This window comes from Coregonus lavaretus (genome assembly GCF_964263955.1).
Source record: "Coregonus lavaretus genome assembly, chromosome: 16".
NCBI classification, from domain to species: domain Eukaryota; kingdom Metazoa; phylum Chordata; class Actinopteri; order Salmoniformes; family Salmonidae; genus Coregonus; species Coregonus lavaretus.
In genome coordinates, this window is record NC_140003.1 from 7,446,445 (window position 1) to 7,457,337 (window position 10,893).

At 47.8% G+C, this 10,893-nt stretch overlaps 1 pseudogene across 1 annotated transcript; it reads right to left on the minus strand.

Annotated features, from left to right (window-relative positions):
• Window positions 1–9,970: 9,970 nt before the first annotated feature.
• LOC311143299 (gamma-crystallin M2-like) lies at window positions 9,971–10,650 on the minus strand (annotated as a pseudogene). The gene has a single exon. The product of its transcript is annotated as a gamma-crystallin M2-like (transcript).
• Window positions 10,651–10,893: the final 243 nt, after the last annotated feature.

Below are 10,893 nucleotides of genomic sequence, written 5' to 3' on the forward strand. Positions count from 1 at the left end.
CATGCATAGGATACAGAAGTTGTAAACTGTACATTTAAATTGTTACTTGCATAGTGGAGTCTTTTGTTTAGACATGTAGCTAGCTATCTAGCTAAACAATGAACTATAATCCCAACTCATATCATTACTACCCTGCATGAATCTGCAGGTAGCTAACCAACCGGGTTCAATGTTAGCTAGCTAGCTAACGTTAGGCTATAACTAGCAATGCAAATGGCTCTGAGATACGAATAATATTACTACACAGATCATACACGTAACGTTAGCTAGAGAGCCAGCCAGCTAACTTTAGCTATATATCTAACAGTATGCTTTAACTTGAAAAGGAAACGACTTTCTGACAAAATTAGAAACATATAATATCTGAAAATGTCGCTAGCTAGACTATGTTACCTGTATACATGGATGGAAGCTTCTCCCGCTCTGTCACGGATGCCATGATTACCCTTAATTTGAAGATGTAGTCCGGAGACAGGTGTTTTATACAACAGCCTTCTGTGTGTTCTCTTTTCGACTCTTTCTGCATATGTGCAATCAAACGGCAGAATTTTCTCCATCTCCTTAGCTATCATACTGTGCTTCCACCAGGCATACCACTGATTTCAAAACTTGGTCCTTCAGAAAGTGGAGAGCAACACTTTTGCAGATCTTTGTGATATCTTTCAAAAAAGCTGCGTTAGAAATGATTACCTACAGATACTGAGCAGCTGATGATATAGACAGAAGCGTGCTACATGGCAGACCAATCCGAACTCATCTCTCCGCATGTCCAGCCTATCCATTATCTCAGCCATTCATGGCTAGCGGGAAGGTTCCTGCCTAGTTTCCTGAAACGAGTCACAAGTGTTTACAAAGACAATTGTTGCCTATTTGGTTCAGTTCAATGTTGACTCTAATGTCTAGCCTGCTCATTTTAAATGTAAGTAATTTAGCAGACACTCTTATCCAGAGTGACTTACTGGAGCAATAAGGGTTAAGTGCCTTGCTCAAGGGCACATTGACAGATTTTTCACCTAGTCAGCTCGGTTATTCTAACCAGCGACCTTTTGGTTCCTGGCCAAAACCCACAGTCCTTGTGTTACAAGCGCAACGCTCTACCAACTGAGCCACATGGGACTCAGACTATGCTGTGAGGATGGCACCATCAGGTCTGGGTGTCTCTCAGTTCACACACTAACTCAATCTACTGGAGGTCTCACTCAGGTAACATACACATAAAACACATTTCAAAAATTGTTTATGGACATCTCTCATATATTTTTCTCTCTCTCTCTCTCTCTCTCTCTCTCTCTCTCTCTCTCTCTCTCTCTCTCTCTCTCTCTCTCTCTCTCTCTCTCTCTCTCTCTCTCTCTCTCTCTCTCTCTCTCTCTCTCTCTCTCTCTCTCTCTCTCTCTCTCTCTCTCTCTCTCTCTCTCTCTCTCTCTCTCTCTCTCTCTCTCTCTCTCTCTCTCTCTCTCTCTCTCTCTCTCTCTGTGTCTGTGAATCTCTCCCTCTCTGTGTCTGTATGGTTGGTCTCTAGGGAGGAGGCTTTCAAGTTTGTAGGTCTGGACGGCACTATAAGAAAGAAGAGAAAGGAGTTCCAGAGCAACGCACCCGTCAGCCCAATGAACAAGCAGCTTTCATTCAAAACTGGAGGGGTGGGCCTAAAGTCAACCTCACAGCTGTCTCTCATCTTCCTCATGGACCCAGCCTGGAACTTAGCAAAAGAGGACCGCTGTAACCACTTCAGCCAGAAGAGGGACATTGTCATCATTACGTTTATATAGTAAAGGACTCCGTAGAGGAGAACATGGTGAGGATTCAGAGGCAGAAGTAGGATTTGGTGGCGGAGGCTTTCGGCCTCCGCCACCAAAGGCACAGAGCCCTGACCTATATATCCTATAGATGATATTCAAGCCCTAAAGGCAAATGGTTTGATTTGGATTATTGCTCCACTTCACCTTTCAACAAAGTTTAGAATTGTAAAAAATAGAGAATAAAACCGTATTATTTGTAACTTCAAGCACTGCTTCGGGACTCCTGGTTATACACCACATGACCACACCATCAGACCAGGCTAAACATTGATGTGTGATTTTGACTCCCTCTGTCATTACTTGTACTCCATGTAAAATCTGTGTTTCAGGATTGTTTAGCTTTGTTTAGCTTAACTGAATAGGCGATATTACGTTTCTTTGGCAGGGACAATCTAAAAAAAGTTTCAGAATGTGAGTAGTGATGCTTTCCACCAGATATTTCCTTAACATAAAATAGCCCACCAAATCATGATTTATATCATAAATATATATGTACAGTATATACTGCACATGTCCTTATCACATTGCATATGGTCTCCCCCTACATACTGCTGTTTAGGAGTATTACTAAGGGGATGAATAAGTGCTTCTATCTGTTGAGTCTGCCTGAGGAGAACATTTGAAACTTTGGGTGAGGTACATAGGAAAGGTCTGAGATTCTTTTATTTGGCCGTCCCATGATTGTTTGTTCACACCCATCATATTAATTGATGTCTGGACAGTCATTTTAAACTAACTGACAATTTCACAAACCTGGCTAAAATGCCATATAATAGAAAGCTCTCTATAACAGTCTGGTTAGGAGCATGACCTTGGGTTTGACTCCAAAAACCCTGAATCTACCATAAGTAAAGTCCACATTAATTAGCACCACACCACAGGTGAGTAGCCACCAATGGGTTTTAATCAAAAAACATTGTCTTGACATGTATGAGGTGGTGGTAATCACACCACTGCACAAAACTCTCAATCAATCGTATGTTATTTATAAAGCCCTTTTTACATCAGGAGTTGTCATTTAGTGCTTATACAGATACCCGGCCTAAACCCCTCAAGAACAAGCAAAGCATAGTGGCTTGGAAAAACTGACTAGAAAGGCAGGAGCCTAGGCCCTAGGGGAAAACTAGAGAGGAGTGGCCATTCCTCTTCTAGCTGTGCCTAGTTGAGATTTAAGAGTGTCAGAACGGCTGATGTGGATGTGGTGTAGGAGTCAAACGCAGGACACAGAAGCTTCGTCCAACAGACTTTACTAAACGAAAAAATAATAACACTGGGCCTCAACTAATCAGGATGCGAACGATTACGCAGCAGTGCGTAAAACACCTAAATACTATAGCGCACGAAATACAGTGCAACTGTCCTGAACATACAAATAGCAAAAACGAGCAGCACCAAAAGACAGGCGGAACAATTACACACAAAACACAACTAACAAAACGAGAAACGTATAGGAGACATAATTAACACTAAAAGGAAACAGGTGTACAAAGAAGACAAAACCAAACAAACATCGATAACCTACAATGGTGGCAGCTAGTACTCCGGGGACGACGACCGCCGAAGCCTGCCCGAGCAAGGAGGAGGAGCAGCCTCGGCCGAAACCGTGACAGTACCCCCCCCCCCCTTGACGCGCGGCTCCAGCCGTGCGCCGACCCCGGCCTCGGGGACGACCAGGAGGACGCGGAGCAGGGAGCGTGGGATGACCACGGTGGAACTCAGTCAGGAGAGACGGGTCTAAGATGTCCCTCCTCGGCACCCAGCACCGTTCCTCCGGGCCGTACCCCTCCCACTCCACGAGATATTGGAGACCCCCCATCCGACGTCTCGAATCCAAGATGGACCGAACTGTGTACGCCGGAGCCCCCTCGATGTCCAGTGGGGGCGGAGGAGTCTCTCCAATCTCACAGTCCTGGAGTGGACCAGCTACCACCGGCCTGAGAAGAGACACATGGAACGAGGGGTTAACGTGATAATCAATAGGCAGTTGTAAACTGTAACACACCTCGTTCAGTCTCCTCAGGTCTATAAAAGGCCCCACAAACCGCCGACCCAGCTCCGGCTGGTACCCTAACACACATTGGAAAGGGGTTAGGTTGGTGGAGGAGTGGCGGAGAGAGTTCTGTGCCATCTCTGCCCAGGGGATATACCTCGCCCACTCCTCCGGCCGGCCCTGGCAATACGATCTCAGAAACCTACCCACATCCTGGTTCACTCGTTCTACCTGCCCATTGCTCTCCGGGTGGTACCCCGAGGTAAGGCTCACCGAGACCCCCAAGCGCTCCATGAACCTCCTCCAGATTCTGGAGGTGAACTGGGGACCTCGATCAGACACTATATCCTCGGGTAGCCGAAAGACGTGGGTGAATAGTGCCTCAGCGGTCTGTAGGGCAGTAGGGAGACCCGGCATTGGGAGGAGACGACAGGCCTTAGAGAACCGATCCACAACGACCAGTATAGTGGTATTCCCCTGAGAGGGGGGAAGGTCTGTAACGAAATCCACCGAGAGGTGAGACCAGGGTCGTTGTGGAACGGGCAGGGGTTGTAACTTCCCCCTGGGCAGGTGTCTAGGCGCCTTACACTGGGCGCACACCGAGCAGGAGGAGACATAAACCCTCACATCCCTGGCTAACGTTGGCCACCAGTACCTAGCGCTAAGGCAGTGCACTGTCCGGCCAATACCTGGATGTCCAGAGGAGGGGGACGTGTGAGCCCAATAAATCAGTCGATCCCGAACCTCGAGCGGAACGTACGTCCGACCCTCAGGACACTGTGGATGACTAGGGTCGGTACGCAACGCCCGCTCGATTTCCGTATCGACCTCCCACACTACCGGTGCCACAAGACAAGACTCCGGCAGTATGGGAGTGGGCTCAATGGACCTCTCCTCTGTGTCATACCGCCGGGACAGGGCGTCTGCCTTACCATTCTGGGACCCAGGGATGTACGTGATTTTAAATACGAACCGGGCTAGAAACATGTTCCATCGAGCCTGACGAGGGTTCAATCTCCTAGCTGCCCGGATGTACTCCAGGTTACGGTGGTCAGTCAAAATGAGAAAAGGGTGTTTTGTGAGGGGGCTCAAGCCAATGCCTCCACACCTTTAGGGCCTGTACCACGGCTAACAGCTCCCTGTCCCCTACGTCATAATTTCGCTCCGCTGGGCTGAGCTTCTTGGAGTAAAACGCACAGGGGCGGAGTTTAGGTGGCGTGTCGGACCGTTGCGTTAGTACGGCCCCAATACGAGCCTCTGACGCGTCCACCTCTACCTGAAATGGTAAAGCGGGGTCCGGATGCGCCAGCACCGGAGCCGAAGTAAACAGGTCCTTCAGTCTCCCAAATGCCCTGTCCGCCTCAGCAGACCCCTGCAAGCGCGCCGGACCCCCCTTCAGAAGAGACGTTATGGGAGCTGCCACCTGTCCAAAACCCCGGATAAACCTCCGGTAGTAATTTGCAAAACCCAAGAACTGCCACACCTCTTTAACCGTGGTTGGGGTTTGCCAATTACGCACAGCTGACACACGGTCAACCTCCATCTTCACCCCTGACGCGGACAACTGATAACCCAAAAAGGAGATAGACTCCTGGAAAAACAGACATTTCTCTGCCTTGACATACAAGTCGTGCTCCAACAGCCTCCTCAACACTCGGCGCACCAGAGCTACATGCTCGGCTAGGGTAGAAGAGTACACTAGAATGTCGTCAATGTACAGGACCACACCTTGCCCCTGCATGTCCCGGAAAATCTCGTCCACAAAGGATTGGAAGGAGCATTCATCAACCTGTATGGCATGACGAGATACTCGTAATGACCCGAGGTGGTACTAAATGTTGTCTTCCATTCATCGCCCTCCCTAATGCGCACCAAGTTGTAGGCGCTCCTGAGATCCAGTTTTGTGAAGAAACGCGCTCCGTGTAATGATTCCGTCATAGTCGCAATCAGAGGGAGTGGATAACTGTATTTCACAGTGATCTGATTGAGACTACGGTAATCAATACACCGGCGCAACCCTCCAACCTTCTTCTTCACAAAAAAGAAGCTCAAGGACGCAGGGGAAGTGGAGGGCCGTATGTATCCTTGTCTCAGAGACTCGGCTATGTATGTCTCCATAGCCCCCTTCTCTTCTTGAGACAGAGGATAAACATGGCTCTGCGGAAGCGCTGCTCCTGCCTGGAGGTCTATCGCACAATCCCCCTGTCTATGAGGAGGCAACCGCGTCGCCCTCGTCTTGCTAATCACGAGTGCTACTTCCTCATACTCAGGGGGAATGTGCATTGCGGGCACTTGGTTCGGACTCTCCACCGAGGTCGCCCCCACGGAAACACCTAGACATCGCCCCACACACTGGGCAGACCACTCCTTAAGAGCCCTCTGTTGCCACGAAATGGAGGGATTATGGGTAATCAACCAGGGAAGCCCCAGCACCACTGCATACGCAGGAGAGTCGATCAGATATAACTGAATAGTTTCCTCATGACCCCCCTGCGTACTCATCCTAAGTGGTGCTGTGACCTCCCTAATCAACCCCGATCCCAACAGGCGGCTATCTAGTGCATGGACAGGGAAGGGAGCATCAACAGGAAGGAGGGGAATCCCTAACTCTACACAAAAATTCAGATCAACAAAATTCCCAGCTGCGCCTGAATCTACTAGCGCCTTATGCTGGGAATGAGGTGCAACCTGTGGAAATCTTACAGGTATACATAAGTGCACAACAGAGAGCTCTGGGTAAGTGGGGCGCCTACTCACCTGGAAGGGCTCCCCAGTGCGTGGCCTGTTGTCCCCTCCCCCTGGAGACCCTCCCCAGCACCTAGCCGCAGTGTGCCCTCCACGGCCACAGTTGGTGCAGGGGACGGCCCCCCTCGGGCTCCTTCTCCTCCTCTCTCTAGCGCCAGCACCCCCGAGCTCCATAGGGCTCGGCTCGGAGGTGCTGGAGGATGGAATGGACGGCCCCCACTCGGGACATCCGCGGGTGGCCAGCAGGGCGTCGAGACGGATGGACATGTCCACCAACTGGTCGAACGAGAGGTTGGTGTCCCTGCAGGCCAGCTCTCGGCGGACGTCCTCCCGTAGACTGCACCGATAGTGGTCGATGAGGGCCCGCTCATTCCACCCTGCATCCGCCGATAGAGTCCGGAATTCCAGGGCGAACTCCTGTGCGCTCCTCTTCCCCTGTCGGAGGTAGAATAGACGCTCCCCCGCCGCTTTCCCCTCAGGTGGATGGTCGAACACGGCCCTGAAGCGGCGGGAGAACTCCGCGTAGGTGATGGTGGCGGTGTCTATCCCCCTCCATTCGGCGTTGGCCCACTCCAACGCCTTGCCGGTGAGACAGGAGATGGGGGCGGAAACGCTCTCGTGTCCCGAGGGCGCCGGGTGTACGGTGGCCAGGTAGAGTTCCACCTGCAGGAGGAACCCCTGACACCCGGCAGCGGTGCCGTCATACGCCCTCAGGAGCGAAAGCCGAATCCCACTGGATTCCGGAGCTTGGATGGGAGGACTGACCGATGGTGGTGGTAAGGTAGGTGGAGGTGTGGGTACCCCTCTGGTCTCCCATCGGTGCAGAGTATTAATCACGTCCTGCAGGGATGTCCCGAGTTGTAGGATCCTATCGTCCTGCCCGCGGACGCGCTCCTCCAATGACTCGGGCGCTGCTGCTGCTCCTGCTGACTCCATTAGATGGTGTGTAATTCTGTCAAACGCAGGACACAGAAGCTTCGTCCAACAGACTTTACTAAACGAAAAAATAATAACACTGGGCCTCAACTAATCAGGAGGCGAATGATTACGCAGCAGTGCGTAAAACACCTAAATACTATAGCGCACGAAATACAGTGCGACTGTCCTGAACATACAAATAGCAAAAACGAGCAGCACCAAAAGACAGGCGGAACAATTACACACAACACACAACTAACAAAACGAGAAACTTATAGGAGACATAATTAACACTAAAAGGAAACAGGTGTACAAAGAAGACAAAACCAAACAAACATCGATAACCTACAACGGTGGCAGCTAGTACTCCGGGGACGACGACCGCCGAAGCCTGCCCGAGCAAGGAGGAGGAGCAGCCTCGGCCGAAACCGTGACAAAGAGTACACGTGGCCAATTAAGGCCACATTTTCTTCAAGATTTTGAACATGTTAACAAACTTTACAGTTTCAGTCAAACTTTATGTAGAAGTCATTAGGTTAATTTGACAGTCTTTTCATAATAGGCAACATAACATATTATGTTATGCTGCCTACAGTGGATTTACAGTGGATTTCTGGTAGGAGTCATATTGTTGACCTTGTCATTGAATAGAATTAAAAAACAATACAGAACCCAGCAGTTCCCATTTTAAGCTGGTTTGCTGCCAGATTGTACAAGAGTAGATTATTGAGCCAAAAACGATTTTATTGTCATCCTATGATGATAGCCATGAGTTATAATAAGGAAATATACAGTACCAGTCAAAACTTTGGACACACCTACTCATTCAAGGGTTTTTCTTTATTATCACGATTTTCTACATTTTAGAATAATAGTGAAGAAATCAAAACTGAAATAACACATATGGAATCATGTAGTAAACAAAAAAGTGTTTAACAAATGAAAATATATTTTATATTTGAGATTCTACAAATAGCCACCCTTTGCCTTGATGACAGCTTTGCACACTCTTGGCATTCTCTCAACAAGCTTCACCTGGAATGCTTTTCCAACAGTCTTAAAGGAGTTCCCACATATTCTGAGCACTTGTTGGCTGCTTTTCCTTCACTCTGCCGTCCGACTCATCCCAAACCATCTCAATTCCTGTGGCGGTCCTCATGAGAGCCAGTTTCATCATAGCGCTTGGTGGTATTTCGACTGCACTTTAAGAAACGTTCAAAGTTCTTGACATTTTCCGTATTGACTGACCTTCATGTTTTAAAGTAATGATGGACTGTCGTTTCTCTTTGCTTATTTGAGCAGTTCTTGCCATAATATGGACTTCTTTTACCAAATAGGGCTACCTTCTGTATAACCCCCTTACCTTGTCACAACACAACTGATTGTCTCAAACGCATTAAGAAGGAAATAAATTCCACAAATTAACTTTTAGGAAGGCACACTTGTTAATTGAAATGTATTCCAGGTGACTACCTCATGCAGCTGGTTGAGAGAATGCCAAGAGTGTGCAAAGCTGTCATCAAGGCAAAGGGTGGCTATTTGAAGAATCTCAAATCTCAAATATATTTTGATTTGTTTAACACTTATTTGGTTACTACATGATTCCATATGTGTTATGTCATAGTTTTGATGTCTTCACTATTATTCTACAATGTAAAAAATAGTAAAAATAAAGAAAAACCCTTGAATGAATATGTGTGTCCAAACTTTTGACTGGTAGTGTAGATTTACTGGTAAATCTAAAACCTGTTTGGTCTGATTGGTGCCTACTAATAAGTCTACAACAGTAATTATAATTAGCCTTACTAACAAAACACAATTTTACTGTCATCATATGATAGCCAAACAGACGTCATAATGAGTTATAAACCTATTATGACAGGTATTCATTCCTCCTCTGTTCCCATGCTGGAGACCAGGGCTTGATTACAACCTGTTACAATGGTGCCAATATTTTGAGGCTGATCTTTCAGCGGGGGAGTGGGTGAGTGTGTCAAAGACTTGACTGGGCCCAGCACTGTGCGCTATGGCTCGTTTTTGCTGTGTGCGTGTTTGTGTACTGAGGAACAAGGCACTTTCAATTTCTTTAGGTTGGTTCATCAAGGTAAGTGTTTCTTGGTGTAACGCAGGGTTCTTCAATTCCGGTCCTGGAGGGCCTAAGCACCTCTGTTTTTCATCCTCTCCTTCTAATCAGGGGCTAATTCAGACCTGGGACACCAGGTGAGTGCAATTAACTACCAGGTAGAAATACAAAACAGAAGTGTTTCGGCCCTCCAGGACCGGAATTGAAGAACCTGGTGTAACGTCATCCCCAGGTTATTGCACACACAGCACATATAAGCCTGGGATATCAACCATTCAAAGTTGGCCTTAGTGGGAGTGACCATAAAATTCTATAGGAGTGACCTTACCGAGTAAAGAATTTGTCATCATCACAACTTTTTTTTATTTTTTTTTTATTTACTTTTTATCAATGTTTTTATTCAATGGCTTCTCGTATTTGCATCAGTAAAAGCTATATCTAGTAACAGGACTCGTTGATACGTCTCATGCTCATGAACCTCATGCCCATGCCCATCTGGTTGAAGTTTCTGTACTCTCCAGGCCTCATGTACATCATCCTGCCTCTGTACTGGGGCTGCTCATATATGAGCCAGTGGCCGTCCATAACGTTGCAGGACATGCAGTTGTTCATGCGGTAACGATCCATGATGTTGTCACAGTCGTCCATCATCTCGTGCATCTGACCTCCGAAGTTCTCCCTCTCGTAGATCCTCATCCTGAAAGATCCTCTGTGCATGGGGATCATGCGACAGGACCTAATGTCGGTCATTCCCATCATGCGCTGGTAGTCGTGGTACTCTCCCCTCTTCATGAACCACTGGTTTCCCATGTAGTTGGGGCGGTCGTACACCATGAAGCAGCCACTCTCAACCCTGCAGGATTGGCAGCGGCTCAGGTAGGAGGACATGTCAGCGCAGTCGCTGCTGCACTCATAGGAACGACCCTGGAAGTTCCTGTCCTCGTAGAAGGTGATTCTGCCGTTCATGTTCATGCCGGTGGAGGTCATTTCGTCTCTCTGTGCTTCTGCTGCTGCTCTTGCTGTGGAACTGTTATCCTACTGGTTTAAAACCTTTCTTTTTATACCTGTGAACCCCATTGTACTAACCCCTGACTCAGCAACATGGCATAGAGGGCCATAGATCACTGAGGTCTGTTCACATGTCCAGGGACACGGGTCTCTCAAAAGAACAAAGTTCTGTAACAATGAGCCTTTGTGAAAGAGTTTTAACAATAAAAGGTCACACCTTTGCAATTGTAAAGTGTGCATTTTGTTAATCTCACAATACCTTCTTAAATTTGAGATTTTCTCCTTAGTATTTTACCATTGGAAATGCTATATTGTGTTACATTGTGGATGAGAATATATAGTATAGTAACTTT